This window comes from Oxyura jamaicensis, chromosome 1 (genome assembly GCF_011077185.1).
Source record: "Oxyura jamaicensis isolate SHBP4307 breed ruddy duck chromosome 1, BPBGC_Ojam_1.0, whole genome shotgun sequence".
NCBI lineage: Eukaryota > Metazoa > Chordata > Aves > Anseriformes > Anatidae > Oxyura > Oxyura jamaicensis.
In genome coordinates this window covers 150220699-150237042 of record NC_048893.1, presented here as the reverse complement: position 1 = coordinate 150237042, position 16344 = coordinate 150220699, and the positions used below count along the sequence as shown (strand labels likewise).

General features: G+C 41.9%; 1 protein-coding gene and 1 long non-coding RNA gene across 12 annotated transcripts in view; both read left to right on the top strand.

The window, feature by feature from the left end:
• MBNL2 (muscleblind like splicing regulator 2) overlaps positions 1 to 16344 on the top strand; it is a 108685-nt gene that overhangs the window by 43355 nt on the left and 48986 nt on the right. The window lies entirely within an intron of this gene.
• Positions 11194 to 12333, top strand: LOC118162743. Its single transcript, XR_004748601.1, has 2 exons — positions 11194 to 11567; positions 11670 to 12333. It is a non-coding gene; the product is annotated as an uncharacterized LOC118162743 (long non-coding RNA).

The following is a 16344-nucleotide window of genomic DNA, read 5'->3' as shown; positions in this document are numbered from 1 at the left end:
ATATGCTCATGTGCATTTCAGCAAGAGCTGATTCTCACATTCTCAGGCTAGTCTAGCTTTTAAATTATGGTCTGATTTCTCTTGACTCAGATTTATATCCTTTCTGCTAGTCAGCTACTAGAAGGATGTATTGTCTAAGCTAGTACAGACAACAGAGGAGCTATCTTAAAGATACTGTCATTGCAAATTTCATGGTGGTGACAAGGGAATGAAAGCATCTCTAAAGATGGATTTTTCTGTATTTTTCTAATCTATTTACTAGTGTATAAATACATTGAACTGTTCTATTTATTGAGCTAGCAGACTAGTGTGAACTGTTCATTTGCATTTTCATGAAAGCCTTTTAAGAACATGCCTATCTGGTCTCATTTGGCACTACAGAATAAAAGGTAATTGAAAGCTGTACAGAGAGACCTGTTTACCAAGTTAAAAGGGTTCCAGGAAAAAAGAAATTTTAGGAACATCCACTCTGTTGAAATATGTAGAACTGAAAAGAATCTGTTTAAGGTGGACTCCAGCTTTATTTAGAAAAAGGCGGGGAAAAAAGCCTTTGTAAACTGAGCAGGCTGAGTGATCTTAGAGTTAGGATGCACTAGCTAGTCATGTGCAATTCTGTGATTCTTTTGGGGATCTCTAAATGTTTTACAAATGTCAGGGAATGAGGATCATATCACACTGTGGGGTCGATGATACCTGCTCTCACCTTGCACTTGAGGCAATCTGGACAGATTCTAGGCATTCATCGTAGGCAGAGGAGACTGTCTAGTTTTGTCTGTACCAGAAAACATTTAAATGAGTGTTCATAGTGTTTTAGCTGGCTGAATTTCTGCCTATCACACAGTTATGTGGTGTGACACTCTTTGAAGACAAGGTGAGTTCAAGGGCTGTGCTTATAGCTGGTGGGAATAGGGGAAGAGTGACTGAAATGGGCAAACTCATTTCTCCTGGGCAACAGCATCACTTGTTCCTTATGGGCCCATGAATTTTGCCTGCTTTGCTGCATAGTGACCTAATTCTGGTTGGACAGGGTAGATTTAGGATCTGGGGAAGTGGAATTTGCAACCCAAAACCATTCAGGTGGAGGATTCATAATCCACGTCCCTTATTCTGGCTGATGGATGCATTATCCAAAGAAAAGGCAGAGCAATAAGTTCAGTCATGTCACTTCTTGTTCACATATGCTTTTACTCCTAAAAAGCCCCAAAAGTTACAGATAGCTGGGAACACCTGACAGAAGCTTTCCTATCTCTCAATTGCAGAGGACTGTGGGCATGAAGAGAAAGTATTGATCAAGGCCAGTTTTAGCATCCTGAGAATTAATTCTGTGGGCTCCCTCTGTGGTCGGAATAGCTGTGACCACCCTGTGTCAGACCAAAGCCCCATTTAGCCCTGTGGCCCAGTAAGGGTCAGTAGTGCATATATGTAAAGGCTTCCTCGGGTGCTTTCTTAGCTCCCAGTGGTCTGATGCTCAGGGACTTTGACAGCCAGACATGATGTGACTGTACCTGATAGCTCTCAGGGAGCATCTTAGTAGTAGTAGTCATGCAGCCATGCAACTTGTTTGAGCAGATCCAAAGCAAGGGAAAACTGCATTAAATGTAACGTGAAACTATGAATGTAGGCAGCAAAATCTAGTTTAATTGAGGTACAAGGTACAATGGAGTTTAAGAAAGGAAAATCTCTTTCTGGAGGTGCCCTTTATCTCTGAGGTCAGGGACTTGCAGTTATTTCCTGCCTTGTCAATCATCTGCTCTTGTTTGTTTTTTGCAAAACCCTCTGTATTCCCATTTTCTCCTGCAGTCCTCCCAGCTTACACAAACTCCTTAAACACTTCCTTTTTTTTCTCTTTGCCTCCCTCCCCTGTGTTCACCTAGCTGTGTTTGTGCTAGCTGTGCTGGCTTAACTAAAGGCACGGTTAACACCCGGCGAGCTGAAGCGCTCTGCACACACTTAAAGATCCGTGAACTTGGCTGACCATGAATTGGTGAGGAGAGACCCAAACAAGCCTTCACCTGAAATGATACAGTGTTTAGCATTTCTTTTTTTTTAAAAAAAAAAAAAAAAAATTGCCTTGGACAATCATTCTTTGTGGAAGGGGCCCTTTCCTTTGCTAGACTTTGCCTCTCTCTCCCTGGAGAGAGAGAAAGGGGAACGTTTCTCGTCGGCTTCAGAGCAAAGTCCAGAAGCGTAGCTCAGCCCCGCGGCCTGCAGAAGCCCCGGCCTGTTGTGCAGGCCTGGGCAGAGGGGCAGCAGTAGCATGACAACTCCGAGCAGCAAGTCCTAGCCTGTCACCACTGCTTCTGCCGTGAAATGGCTGCCCCCAGGCTGGAGCTACGGGAAACAGAGAGATGTTGAACCTGTGCGCTGCGGGGACAGTGTTTCTGTCCTGTAGAAAAACAGGGTGTCTCCTTCAGGCCTTTTGTTTGCTTGTTTGCTCTCCTAGTGGCAATACTGTGAGCATGAAGCTATCCTGACCATCACTATTAACCTCTGTAGCCACTAAAGCTGTCGAATTTTAAGTTCAGGCACTTTGCTTCAACTTGAAAGCAGTCCTGCTCTCAAAGGAGAGCCAAGTTGGGTGTTTGATAACTGAGCTACCCAGACCCTCCTTCCCTCTGAAGGTGCGGGGCCCCCTGTTCCCCATCAAGCCGCTCAGTGCAGGGCCCTACTGTGATCAGAGCCGAAGCTTTTTGCATTTGGGAGACCTGTCACAGCACTTCATGCCTCCTTTGGCCCGTTAGGGCTGCCCAGCGTGAGCGAGTGGGTGTTTACCAGCAGCTCTTTGCTGTGGTCGTGTGGTAGAACTTGCTGAGCAGGTCCTCTGGCCCCTGGCCTGTGGAGGAGAATGAGCTGTAAGAGCAGTAATGGTTGAAGACGAAAATAGTTAAAGAACAGTAGCCGAAGGATGTAATACAAATGTATCTTCTTGTTCCCTGAATAGTGTTGTCCTGAGGGACCTGTGTTACTCTTTTAGTAGTTCCTGGGCACTGACCAGGCTGGGTGGAGTTAACTCCTGAAGCTTGCTGCTTCCAGAAGCCCCAGCACAGACCCTCAAAGACCATTCCCAGGTAGTTGTGCTGCACCCCTTTATCTCAGATACAGCTGCCACTCAGTTATCAGTCTCAGTCTGCATGAAGAAGAGCAGCTAGGCAGGCTGGTTAGAGCTGCAGGAAACATTGTGTGGAAGGGCACAGTATTTCAGATGTTCTTCAGATTCTCGTGCTCTCGTGGGTCTTTCATATGCCCACCGATTCTCTGTGTAGTTTTTGTTGCTGCACCAACCCATGCTCCCCTAAGCTTTATAATAACCAGTCTGTGGGTGTAGTGAAGGCAAAATTCAATCAGAGTCTCTGACTCATCCCATCACTAGGATTTTGAACACAAGAGCAATTGCTTGCTGCCCACTCCTCCCCCACGCTCCCTATTAACTCAGGTCACTGTTCCTACAGGCTTGCGCTCTCCAGGTCTTCCCACCTACTCCTTTATTTTTCTGGCAGGTGGTCCTGCTTTCTTTCCAGGCTCTTTTTTTATTCTCTTGGCCCGGTGTATGCAGCTTTCTCTCAGCTCAGGCATCAGCTGTTCTTCCCAAGCTGTTATACTTAGACTGCATCATGAATACAAAAGGCAGGGTTGCGTTCAGATGCAGGGACCTTCATGATGTAAAAGCCTAGCAGGGTCAAGACCCATGTTCCTATTAGTCAAAGTCATGCACGAGGTTGGAAGGACATTTTTAATAGCAAAAGCTCAGAAAGGACTTGATTAGTTTATCTGCAAGTCCATTTGACAGCCATCCTGCTCTTCCAACTCACATCTCACACAAGGACTGGCACCTTGTTTCTGAGGAGGTGGATTACACTGGAAACCCACTGCAAGAAAAGGAAAGCTGTTATGGTTTTGGAGATGTTGGAACACAGCACTGAAAGCCTGGTTTGAGGTGCCAGTCCCAAAACTAAAATTCAAGAGGAAATTGTTAGTGTCTGTTTTCTTCTACACTGATAAGTTGTTTCTGGTAGGTGGCAGCATACTGTGCCATCCAGGATTAGATTCCTGCAAGGTCTTGACCAAGACAAGGAAAAAATTAATAATGGAGAAAAGAAGCAGTCTTCTCATCTGCTTTGTCCAGGAGCCACAGGGCAAGGTGTTGTGAACAATGTCCCAGAAGTCAGATGGCCCCAGTGCTTGGAAAGACAAATCATTGAGCTGTGAATGGGAAAAAAAAAAAAAAAGTAGATGATTAGTGCAAAACAGCATCATGCATGACAGAGGTAGCTGCATCCGTGAAGCACTGATGGCTCAACGTGCCAACAGGGCCATCCTGCTTCCTGTAGGCAGCTGTGAACCTGCAAGCTCACACATTGCAGCACACTGCTGCCCTGCGTGGTGCCATGCTGCTAACTGAAAGATGGCTGAGTGCAGTCACCACAGTGTAAACATACCCTTTCTCACAAGGCTTTACAGGTTTTCAGCCCTTGCTTCCTCACAGATTCCTGTGGCTTATATGAGAGGGAATGTATGTGTACGCTGTCATCGCAGCTGGCTGGATGGCTTGGGCTAGCAGCCCATCAGGTGTGCTGCTTCTGCTTCACCCCCTTGTGCCATAGGCCAGACAGCTTTTGAACTTGGTAAAAAGGAGATTTATTTACAGATTTACTTTGTAAAAAAGAGATTTATTTATTTTGTTGGAAATTCAGCTGAGGCCTTGAGTTGAGCATTCTGCAGTGAAGATCCATCTCTGAATGGGTTCATGTACCACATTTTATGTGTTGTCTTACTGAGTGTCAGTCTGGTGGCATCTGTGAAGATACCTAATGGAGAGAAGAACAGTTCAGCTGTGACTGAAAAGCTAACTGAGCTGCTGGGATGTGCTGTTGGTTTACAGCAAGCCAAGAAAGAAAATCCAGCACGTCAGGCACTAGAATAAGCCCCAGTGGCTGTTGTCAAACAGTTCTCCTGGCACCTACTCCCAGCCAAGTAAACAACCTCACAAAAGCTGACTTTCCTAGCTAGATGTGGAAGTAAAGAGATATTAATGCATTTTTTTTTTCTAAGATCACTTTCTAGATTAGGTCATTACTTTAAAATGAATGCATATTTGTTTGCAGTGGGTGGGACCCGAGTCTTTGGGCTTGATTCAGTTGCCCAAACAGGGGTATCTTGTGCCATTTACGATGCCCTAGAGTGTGCTTGGGGGCTTTCCAGTGACATGTTAGAGGAGTGTGTCATATCTGCTGGCACTGCGCACAAGTCCAGGATGTCCCAGGGTGCTCCAAATGGTCCTGCCGACTTCTCTATGGCAACTGACTGAAGCCCTTCTCAGGAGGCAGCATTAGCTGCTGTACTAACTGGGGACTGTGTTGCCAACTGCCTTGAGTAAAAAGGTGGACAATGTATTTGTCACAGCGATGACCTGGCTGAGAGGAAAATCAGTGCATAGGCTAAACCCAGAAGAAAATGTCTTTTGTAGCAGAAGAATGCTGGCATGGAGAGCAAGCAGGGGAGGAACATTTTCAGCATGTACTTTTATAGTTCACTATTAGTAATGCTATCAGCTAATGTAAAATCATTAACTTGAAATAAATGTAACCCATGTAACTAGGCTCGTTTGCTATCTATGACAAGAAGGAAAATCTTTCTAGGCACAGGGATTTTATGGCAGTGAACTCGAGTCTATTTAGAAAGAAAAAGATGGGCAATCTTTTGCAAATTTAAATTGACTTCTTCTTAATGAAGATCTTAATACTATAAATTAACCAGGACATGGTCTATGCATTTGAAAAACCAGGAAAGTTTAAAAAAACAAGCCCCGCTCCCTGGAAGCATAATTTTCCATCACTTCATGTTTGTCATAGATGTGGCCATGTGTCAAGTACCATCAGATGTAGCAACACATAGCTGGCTTGTAATCCAAAACAAGAAGAACTATTTACTTTTCAAAAACCATCTTAATGACGATTTTCCCAAGGTCGGGCTTTTATATAATGTCATGAAAATGCAGACTCTTCCCTACAGGCATCTTGCCCTACCTATGTGCTTCATAGTGCTAGTCATGCAATGTACGTCAGCGGCACTAAAAGTGAAGACATGGGATTTGCGTGTGCACAGATGGAAGTACGTGGATATGGGTATGGAGTTATGGCATCTTTCTGCATCTGTAAATTACTGAGCTCGTGTAAAGGGGATTTTGTGCTGTGCGCTAAACATGTTTATGCTGTTGAAGTTCCTCCCTTCGACAGTTCTCAGTATAAATCAATATGAATAATAATTTGCTGCAAAACTCTCATTACTTCAGTGAGAGCAGCGTTGGCTGATTAGTATGCATGAACCAGTCTGTGTTAGAAGTGCGGGGAAAGTCTATGGTTCTCTTTCTTTAATTGAACCTTCTGGCTATAATTGTTTGTAGCCTGGATTCTTGAGGAAATTAGGCTTATGCAATCAGACTGCCTCTCTTTCCCTCCTCCCCCACTCACTTTTGAACCCAGTGGCCAAATTCAGCCAATTTGACAAAGAGATCGTAGTCTCAAGGATAATTAAGTTCCTACAAGTTCTGTGAAAATAGGGAGCCAAAAAGAGGGGGGGGGACAAAGAAGGAGAGACCAGTAAACCATCCCAAACCAAAGAAAAGGGGTTGGTGGGAGCTTCCTTAAAGTTCCCAAAGAGTACAGGAGATCCTTGAAACTCAGTTAACTACAACTGAGTCAGGTTTGGGGATTTACAGTCAAAGGTGTAAAACTCCTGCCTTCATTTGTCCCAGCACTCATAGAACTACCTGTTTAATGATGCCAGCAGTCTTTTTACTGAGAAGCAGCTGTTATAGAGGACTGTTTGCAGTTGTTCCCTCTAAACTTAACCTCCGCATACTTTTAAAGTGTGGTTTTCATGGTATTTTCCTTTTTTGACCTTTTCAAATACCAGATTTATCTTATTGAGTCATTGGTACTTACCCTTACTTCTTTTTCTTCTGCAAGAAGGAAATTTCCATTAGGAAGGCAGGCGTAGGTCTTATTTTAGATGGTTGTACAAGGCAACGAAAGGATCCCATATGGTAGGTGGGGAAGGTCAGCATTAACGCACCTCTCTGAAGCTGGCTATTGTGTGGGAAGCACGAATTTATAAAAGACAGCAAGAGAAAGCAAGAGAAGGTGTAGCTCTATAGATTTAGTGGTTAGAGCTCCTTCGGAAGGAGGGAGTTTGTGGTGACCATCTCTACTGCTTGGTTTCTTTGTGCAGTTTTACTTCAGGCAAACAATTGATTTAAAAAAAAATAACAGAGAGAGAAAGAAAGAGAAGTCCTGGGAGCACTGGGGAAGGGGTGGCAGTACTTTATATAAGAACTATATGCCATTTTGTCCTGAGCTCTTAGCATCTCACTTTGTTTTAAGAGCTGCAGTCCCAAAGGCTTTTTCTGTGTCCCATTGCATGAGTAAGCTTTGACATTACTCAGGACTGTCCTAAGAGATGTTTGTGTAACTTTTTTCTTCCCCCAAACTTGACATTTTTGCAGTGCAGCTAAAGTCCTTCCGTGCATAGATGGTCTTTTAAACAAATACCATTATAAAAAATACATGTAGCCATCTTTCCCTAAAGCATCAACAATACTGCACGCAAGTTTTCCTTTATTGGGTATTTCAGCACGCCAGCTGTTACCATGTATGTAATGTGTTTAATGAGCAAAGGAATTTATTATTAGGTATTTGAAAATGGCTGTTCTTTCTAGTTTGTTATTTGCCTTTATATCCTGGATGTTGCAGAAAGATCTCCTGTGCTCTCTGTCAATTGTATCATGGTGTGCATCGATTTGCTATAAAGCATCTGTTTACCTCAGCGGTGCACACAAAAATTGGAGATGTAAAAATAGCCAGCAAGTTTCTTATGTGAAACGAGAAATGGTATTGCTGGCTAATTAGGTAGCAAGTGAAGGTCAGTAAATTCATAAAATATTCCTATACATGGCCAACTTCTATTTAGTGTGTTTACTTACTGATACAGACTTGGAAATATCAGATGGAAAGGTGGTGAAAGGAGTTAATAAATATGTTGCTTCTTTAGAGGCCATAGAGAAATGATGGCAAATTGATTTTTAGCTCAGTTCAACAAAAGTTAATTAACTGATATACCTAGCAGATTTTGTTGATCCCAGCATGGTTGTGGTTGTAGACAGCTTTATGACTTGAGATGAGATTTGAGGAGAGCAACCCAAAGGAGGAGAATGGCATGTCCGAGGTGGCACGTGCTGAGCAGCTGACCCTGGTGTGCTGTGTTGCTGCGGACACCACGAGACCACAGAGAGGACAGCACCTTGTGGAAAACACTACTGATTTTTCAGTGGTGTTTGTAAGAATAAGGTAAACATGTAGAAAGGGGAAAGCCGTGGGTAGAACTGTGTGCTGTTGTTGCACAAAGCATGGAAGAATCTTCCCTCAGACTGATTGTTTTCTGGAACGAGGGTAAAAACCAGTAGGCACAGAGAGCACAGGAATGCCGAAATTGTTAAGAGGATGTTCAGACACTATAATATGTTCTCTGGCTCGGGTGCTTAATTCAGAGTGACCGGGAGAACAGCATTATCATGCAGAATAAAAATTTGCTGTACAGCTGTAGACAAAAATAATAAAAGACCTTAAATGACTTGAAGGCAGGGCTGAAGCTTTCTGATATGGCACCTGTAGGATCACTATAAAAATGGATTTAGTTGATATGTTTTTGACTTTACGTTTTTTATGTGCATACTGAATGCAGTTAAGACCCTGGTTTAAATAGATATCCATAACTTACCAGTATAAATGTCGTAACTTAATTATTTTATTTAATCATAATTTCCTAAAGTGATGGGTTTTTTCTGTGACCTTTACAAGGCAGCATTTGCCTGATGATGCATTGCAGACCTCTGTTAATATTTGTGTACAATTTACAATATTTGAAAACCTTTTCATAGTTACAAATCTACTATGGGTACAGCCGTCTTTTACACTGACCTTAACATTAGTGAGTGGTGAATCAGAATCTTTTCAAGACAGCAATCTTTATGTGTATATTTAGACACACTACTATGTACCAAATATTTGTGTCTGCCTGTCCTGAGCTGAAATAATGACACTCTTGGGGTTACAAGTCACAGTAACCACTTGCTTCATAGAGGATCTCTACTGGATAACAAATAGATAACCTTGGATATTAGAAGATGTTTATTTAAATGGCGGTGTCTGACTTGATGTGCTATTTAAAACAAATTGTTTAACATTGTTTTCCCCTTTGTGAAAGGGATGCAACTGGTGGTTTTATTTTATTTTATTTTATTTACTTATCTCTGTCTTTTAGAAGTAGGAGAAATGAATAAGCTGTTCACAGTTAGGAGAGAGATAATAATAACTAACATAGCTGGAAAAATAAAAAAAAAAAAACACAAACTTGTGTTCACACAAGAGGTGTTATAAATATTGGGTCATATTTATAAAAAATTATAAAGCATCTTGGAAATACAGATCATATCTGCCATTCTCACTGGTCAAAAAAATAATGTTTAAAAATATCTGGGAGAGGTTGTGTCTGTAGTGCAACTTACTTTTCACACAGGAATCTGTGAATACATAGATCACCTACACACACACTTGCACAATATTTAGCACTATTGTTGGTAGATCCAGAATGCACTGGGCATCAAATAGCAGTTTACCCATGGGTTTCTGACACCCAAAAAATGATTAGATTAGTTTGAAGTGGTGGAATTAAGAGCTCTGTTGATTGCTTCTGCAGCTCAGAGAAGAGATTTATACCCAAAATTATGGAGGGATCTTGTCCTTTATTTAGGTCCTCTAGACCCAGTACCTAAGGATAAATCTCTCCCTTTTGACCTGATGGCCCGGGTGTTTAAATTCAGTCTCCGCAGAATGGAGGCAGGTTGTGCAAGAGACATTGCCCAGCAGCCCCCAGCCACACCGACAGCCACGCACTGCGCCCAAGGGCTTCGCAAGGAGTGGGCGACCCCTGGTTTGCACTGCAAGAGACTAATGCCTGCTCCCATAAGGAATGAGACTTTGTTTCCTGCTTTTTTTAAAAGAACAGCACTCCAGAGATTCTCAAAACCTGTAAAGCACACAGTATTTTTGTTTTCACATTAGGGTATCTGCTGAAGCTTGATGTGATCTTCTCTTAACTTCTGAGTGGAGAACTGCACTCCTTTGATGAGGCTTTCTCTAGCTATAAAAACTGTCATTTGAAAGGCATGAAGTATCATAGAGTAGTAGAATATCCTGAGTTGGAAGGGATCTACAAGGATCATCAAGTCCCACTCCTGGCTCTACCCGGGACCACCCAAAAATCAAGCTGTATGTCTGAAAGCATTTTCCAAATGCTTCTTGATTTCTGTCAGGCTTGTTGCTGTGACCACTTCCCTGGGGAGCTTGTCCCACTGCACAACGACCCTCTGGGTGCGGAACCTTTCCCTAACCCCCAGCCTGACCCTCCCCTGTCCCAGCCCCATGCCGTGCCCTCGGGTCCTGTCGCTGTCCCCAGAGAGCAGAGCTCAGCGCCTGCCCCTCCGCTCCCCTCGTGAGGGAGCTGCAGGCCGCCATGAGGCCTCCCCTCAGCCTGCTCTGTGTGGGCTGAGCAAACCAAGGGGCCTCAGCCGCTCCTCATACACCTTGCCCTCCAGACCCTTCACCATCTTTGTAGCCCTCCTTTGGACACTCTCGAATTGTTTTATGTCTGTATATCGGTGCACCCAAAACCGCACACACAACTCGAGGTGAGGCTGCAGTGTTTCATAACCAGTGCTTTGAGTTCCCTATTGAACAAGGGCTTCTGCTTCTGAATCCCTGACACCATTTCTGTACTTTAGCAAAAACCTTGCTTATAGGCTAGAAATAGCTCTGAGGGGGTTGTGTAAGTCAGGCATTCTTGTGCCGTTTTTTATCACGGGCAGCCATGTCACCTCTTCAGTGGATAAATCACTAATTTCCGTCCTAAAAATGCGTGGAGTTTTTGGGAGGGAATTTTTCTGCTTCCATCACAAGACTTTCCTAGAGTCTCACTCCTCATGTGCATTCTTCTCATCTTCAGTGTGGATTTATTCACTGCTAGTTTACCTCTGTTTAGTTGAATGCCACTGTTATTTTGTAGCTTAAGCAACTGCACTGCCCTTTCCCATTATCCCTACCATGCCATCCCAACTTCTCTGGGGACATTCACTGAAGACAGTCATATCCCTCCTCAGCCCTTGTTTTACTAAGCCAAAAAAACACCATGCTCTATTTCTTTGCTTGTAAGACAGGCTTTTATTTCGTTGAATCACATTGGCAGCCCTTACCCATGCCTGCTCCAGACCAGATCCATCTTTCTTGAACTCTGGTGACCAGAAGCACGCACAGCATTGCAAGTAGGCATTCACCACGAGAGAAAAAGCTTTTGCCACAGAAGCTTGCTGTCCTTCCTAGACTGTCGTTGTTTGATACTTTCTTGGGGCTGTGCTTGCCTTTTTCACAGTTTTGTCACAGTGGTGTCTCCACCATCAGTCAGTGGTTGATCAAAGCATCCATGATGTTCTCCTCAGGCACGGCCAGCTCCATCCCCAGGTGATAGCTGGACAACTGCCTATTTGTGTCTGAACTGATGTGCAGAGTTCATGCTGCTGGTTGGAAATAATTTGTTCCTTCATACTGGTTCTTATTCTCCAGATTTCAAGGTCATCGTCTTCTGCCATACCCTGATTCTTCTGTCTTCCTATTGCCAGCAGAGTTTGAGTCATCAGCACATTTCGCTAGCTTATCTGGAGCTTCTGAAAAACACAGATCTGGTATCCCGGAGATATGAAGCTTAACAGTGTAATCAAAGTGGTTGGTTTCTGCATCTGTGACTTCATAGCCCCTCCAGCCTATGCCCTCACAGATGACTTCTCCTGGAACTGATACTGTGTCCTACTAAGCCTATAATAAACCTCTAATTAATTTCATGGGGCATTTCACTGTCCCCAGATTTTCTGCACCTTTCTAAATTTTGCCTCTTTCCAGTATGCTGATTTAATGGTTGTTCCAGGCTTTCCCTCCATCTGATGCATATACTTTTTTTTTTTTTTTTTTTTAATCCATTGATTTAGATATTCTGGCAACTCTCAGCTGTGATATCATGACATAAATACCTGGCTGTATGTTTCCACGAGGACCATTTTGCAAGAGAAAAGACTTTTAACACTCATAGTTAAGGGTTCTTAAAAATTATCAGCGATGTGCATCAGTATGTGCTTACACTGTTTCTGTGCACAGCAAGTGAGATTCTGGCTTTGCCTTGCTCCTGTGGGCTTTTTTTTCTTAAAAAAAAAAAAAAAAAAAAAAAAAAGAGAAATCATAAGATTTATCTTCCCCTCAATTCTCTTTTTGTTTTGAAAGGAATGTTTCATGCTTTTGCAAAGGGTGTATGTGTTGGACTCTTTGTTTTCTTTTGCTTTTTTTCCCCCTTTCTGTCAAAATTTCATCTCTGTTTTCCATCAAGGATATGTGAAAAATATTTTCAATATACATCATTAAATGGTTTCCTTGTTCTTATACTACTCCCTAGGCATCTGCTGCTGACTGCTTTTGGAAACAGGATACTGGGCTGGATGGCCCTTGGCTTAACACAGTACAGCTGTTTTTATTTTCTTAAATGCTGAATCATTTGTCAGAAAAAGTGATTTTTATTTATTTACTTCTATGCAGCTGCAGTGGCTCTCAAGAAGTGGAGTCTGCGGTTTGCTCTTGAGAATATAAAGACAAATTCAGAGGTGTACAACAGCTCATCTAAGTAATTGCAGAAGTGTTCCTAATTGTAACCTTCTGCAGAGCGCAGAGTCGGTCATCATGTGTTGCAATGAAGTTTGCAACTTACAGAAAGTCTGCGTATTTGAGGAGGAGAATAGCCAGAGGACTCCAACAGCAGGCAAAGAGGGAAACTGTCCCAGCTTGCACTGTGGAGGGAAGAAAAGGGTGCCAGATGGGAACAAAATCTGCCCAAGACTTGGTAGTTGTTGTTGCCACTGCTCTGGAAAGGAAATGGGGAAGAACTGGGGAGTTTTCCAAATTCCATAATATCGTATAAAAACTGTAGATGCTAAATTTAAGAGACTGTTACTACAACTTTGCATGCATTCTTTTTGAAATCTGTGTTTTATCAGTAATTCATTTTGATACATTAATATTTTATTAATTTGAATACATAGCATAATACAGAGTCAGGTGGTTTTTTTTTTTTGCTTTTTTGTTTTTAGATCAAGTGCCTCATTGTGTTTGTTTCTTTAGTACTTCATATGCCACTGAAGTCAGTGTTGTGGCATGCTGCAGGGAGCCCAGACTTGGCTGGGAATCATAGAAATACTGTTATTAATGACAGTGGACTAATGAAGATAGTCTTACAAGGTTCACCTCATACTGAGGTCTTCAAAGATTCCTGGGCATTAATTAATCCTACCTGCTTATGTGGCCATATGTAAAGGTGAAAGCTTTCCTGTTTTCTTAGTATCAGGATTTGAATTCACAGTATTTTCAACCAAATTCTACATTTGTACATCAAAGGTAGACTTTTAATTTACTTTTACTGTGCTTTTGCCCACTTAGTAAATTGATCATCAGAACTGATTTTATAATTAAATGCACTATAATCTGATTTAATTATTTTCCCTGAGGTTACTGTTTCACATACTTTTTTTTTTTTTTTTTTAGTGTTGCCATTTGATGCATTCACCTTCTAACTGTACACTCTTTTTATGTTTTTTAAGGGCTCTAGAAAGTTTGAGAACCTTGACCCATATTTTAAAATTTTAAATTGGCAGAGCATTTACAGCTACTGGGCTTTGTTGACTTGTTGCTCAGGAGTTAGTTAAAGTTGGCTGAATATCTGTCCTAAATATGTCCTAGCAGTATTTAGGAATACTTGGAACACCAGTTTTCCCTTCTCCAGCAAAGGTGAAGTAGCCAACAAGCAATATATTTTTATCTGACTCCACTCTCCTTGGAGGACTTTGATCTTAAGGAATGCCAGCGTGTTTGTTTTAGCTTTAAACAAAGGAAAATTTAAACTTCTGGAACACGCATTTATTCAGGGCGGCTAAAGAGATGTACGAATACTAGCGTTAGCCCCTAATCTATTAGTGAACGTGAGCAAAAATTAAAAAAAAAAAACAGATGCAGTTTATTTTGTATATGTTACTTTTCCAAATGGAAGGTGATATTTATCTGAAGACCATTAAATTGGGTTGGGTTGGGTTCTTTGCTGTCTTTTCTATTGGGACCTCAGCGATGGACACTGGCCTTTAGGCAGCACCAGCAATCTCACATCTCATGGTACAGCTACTCATAGCCAACCCAGTCCAACTGGGAAAAGGGAATGGAAACTGAGGGCACTGAACATTGCTATGGAGCCAACAGCTGTGTGGTGGCCATCAGCTCAGGCACTCACATAGACTCTGTAGGCAACTCACTGCATGGATCAACGAGCCATGGTGTCGGCTTGGGCCACTCCCAGACAGGCAAATGCTCGTTTACCCTTAGTCCCCTAGCACTGTTAAGGATTTTTAGACTGTTGGAGAACAGTGACAACCATCACGTTTCCATCATAGCGAGGCTGTAGTTGTCCTCTTAGCTGCAGTCAGAGAGATCAGAAGAACACTTCATTAGAAATCTAGGGTCTCGTAGCGTTTGTGTGAGTTTGTTTTTAATAGCAGTCATAAAAGGTAGATTTAGAGTATCAGAGCCATATTTTTAGAGGCCTTCATAATGTTATCAGCTCTTTGTGTGTCTACAAGTGGTACATGATAAATTGGCAGACAGCTGTTTGATGATATATAACATGTTGTCTGGTACTCAAGTAGCTTAACATTTCCCAACTGCAATCCAGCATAGTTTGTTTAGGATTCTGCTCTAATTTCACTCACTTGCTCACAGCAAGATTAATATATTAAAATCTATCTGTAATTGTTAAGCTTTACTCTGAGACACCTCCAGTTTCTCCTTAATTCTAGTACTTCATGAGTAGTTAACAACTCTCTAAGGCTTTGTGTTTCTAAAGCGCCATATTTAATTACCTCATGATTGGTCTTTATGTTGGGGTTTTGTTTGGTAAATGCTGAGAAAAATCCTTTGTATAACATGCCTGCGTTTTTGCATTGTTTCCCTGTAGTCTCCAAACTGGTCATTCCACTTGTTAAACTGGGTTGGCTTTTGCATTCTCTTTTGTTGTGGGATTTTCTTTTGCTTTCCCCAGTACATTCCAGAAATTGTTTGCTTGCAGGCAACTCTATTTATAAGTTTGTTTCATTTCTGTTTGATGCTTGAAAAGGTTTTTCATAGTTCTTACCTTTTCTTTGGTTTTGCTATGATATGCTAATCAAATGTCCCTTAACTAGTTAAAACTGAACACATATTTGTTAAATACAGCCAGTCAAGGAAATCCTCCAGGCATGCATCCCCATTTTTTGCTGTTTCTGCTTCATTGTTCTCAGCATTACAGCATGGGAAAACTAATAAAGTGTGGTCTACAGTATGGTGAGTGGCTGCGCATATGATGAACCTTCTATTGAGGCCTCAGTACCTTTAAAATTCACTACATTTCTTCTTCTCAAACCAAAGTTGACATTTAAAGCTCATTTGGAATTCTCTATTCACTGAAACTTCGAGTCTGGGACTAACATTGCTGAGAACTCAGATAAATACTTACTGATGAAACACTGGAGTTTCAGTGTGGGATGGTAAAGTGAAATACATAAAAAGCCTAGTGACGTCTACTGGAGGAGACAATTTTCTTTAAAAATGTTAACAGCATTGGCGTATTCTTAGTGTCTAGTTAAAATTCATTAAAAGACATTTTCCACATTGGCTGTTTGTTCCTTTCTAATGACGTTATTTGCCAGGGAAGATGGAGATTATTTACTATATGCCACTTGACCTACTGTAGGAAAGCAAGGTATTTCTAATCAGTCTGCAATAAGGTGTCTAAAAATCTACAAAACCAGATAGAATTAAATAATTGTAAAGTTAATGATGACATTCATGTTCAACTCATCCCCAGAGCAATCTCTGCATCAAAGCCCATGTCTTTAAAGGTATGGAGGCACCCTAATAAAAATCTCACTTTCTGTATGTAGTTGCTCTGCCTATACATAATCCACATATCCTGTAGTATATGGTCTTCCTATGGATAAGGGAAGATGAGTGCAGTCCTTCGACCACCCACACGTTTTCCCTGTGTGCTCGTTATCTATCTGACTTCTGGCTGGGGACGGAGCTTTGCGTTTGTTGTATGAAGGTGCTCTTTCTGGGTCTTAGGTCTTCCAGAGGATTCCTAATGATTTTTAAGTTTCCATATTGTATTTATAGACATCCT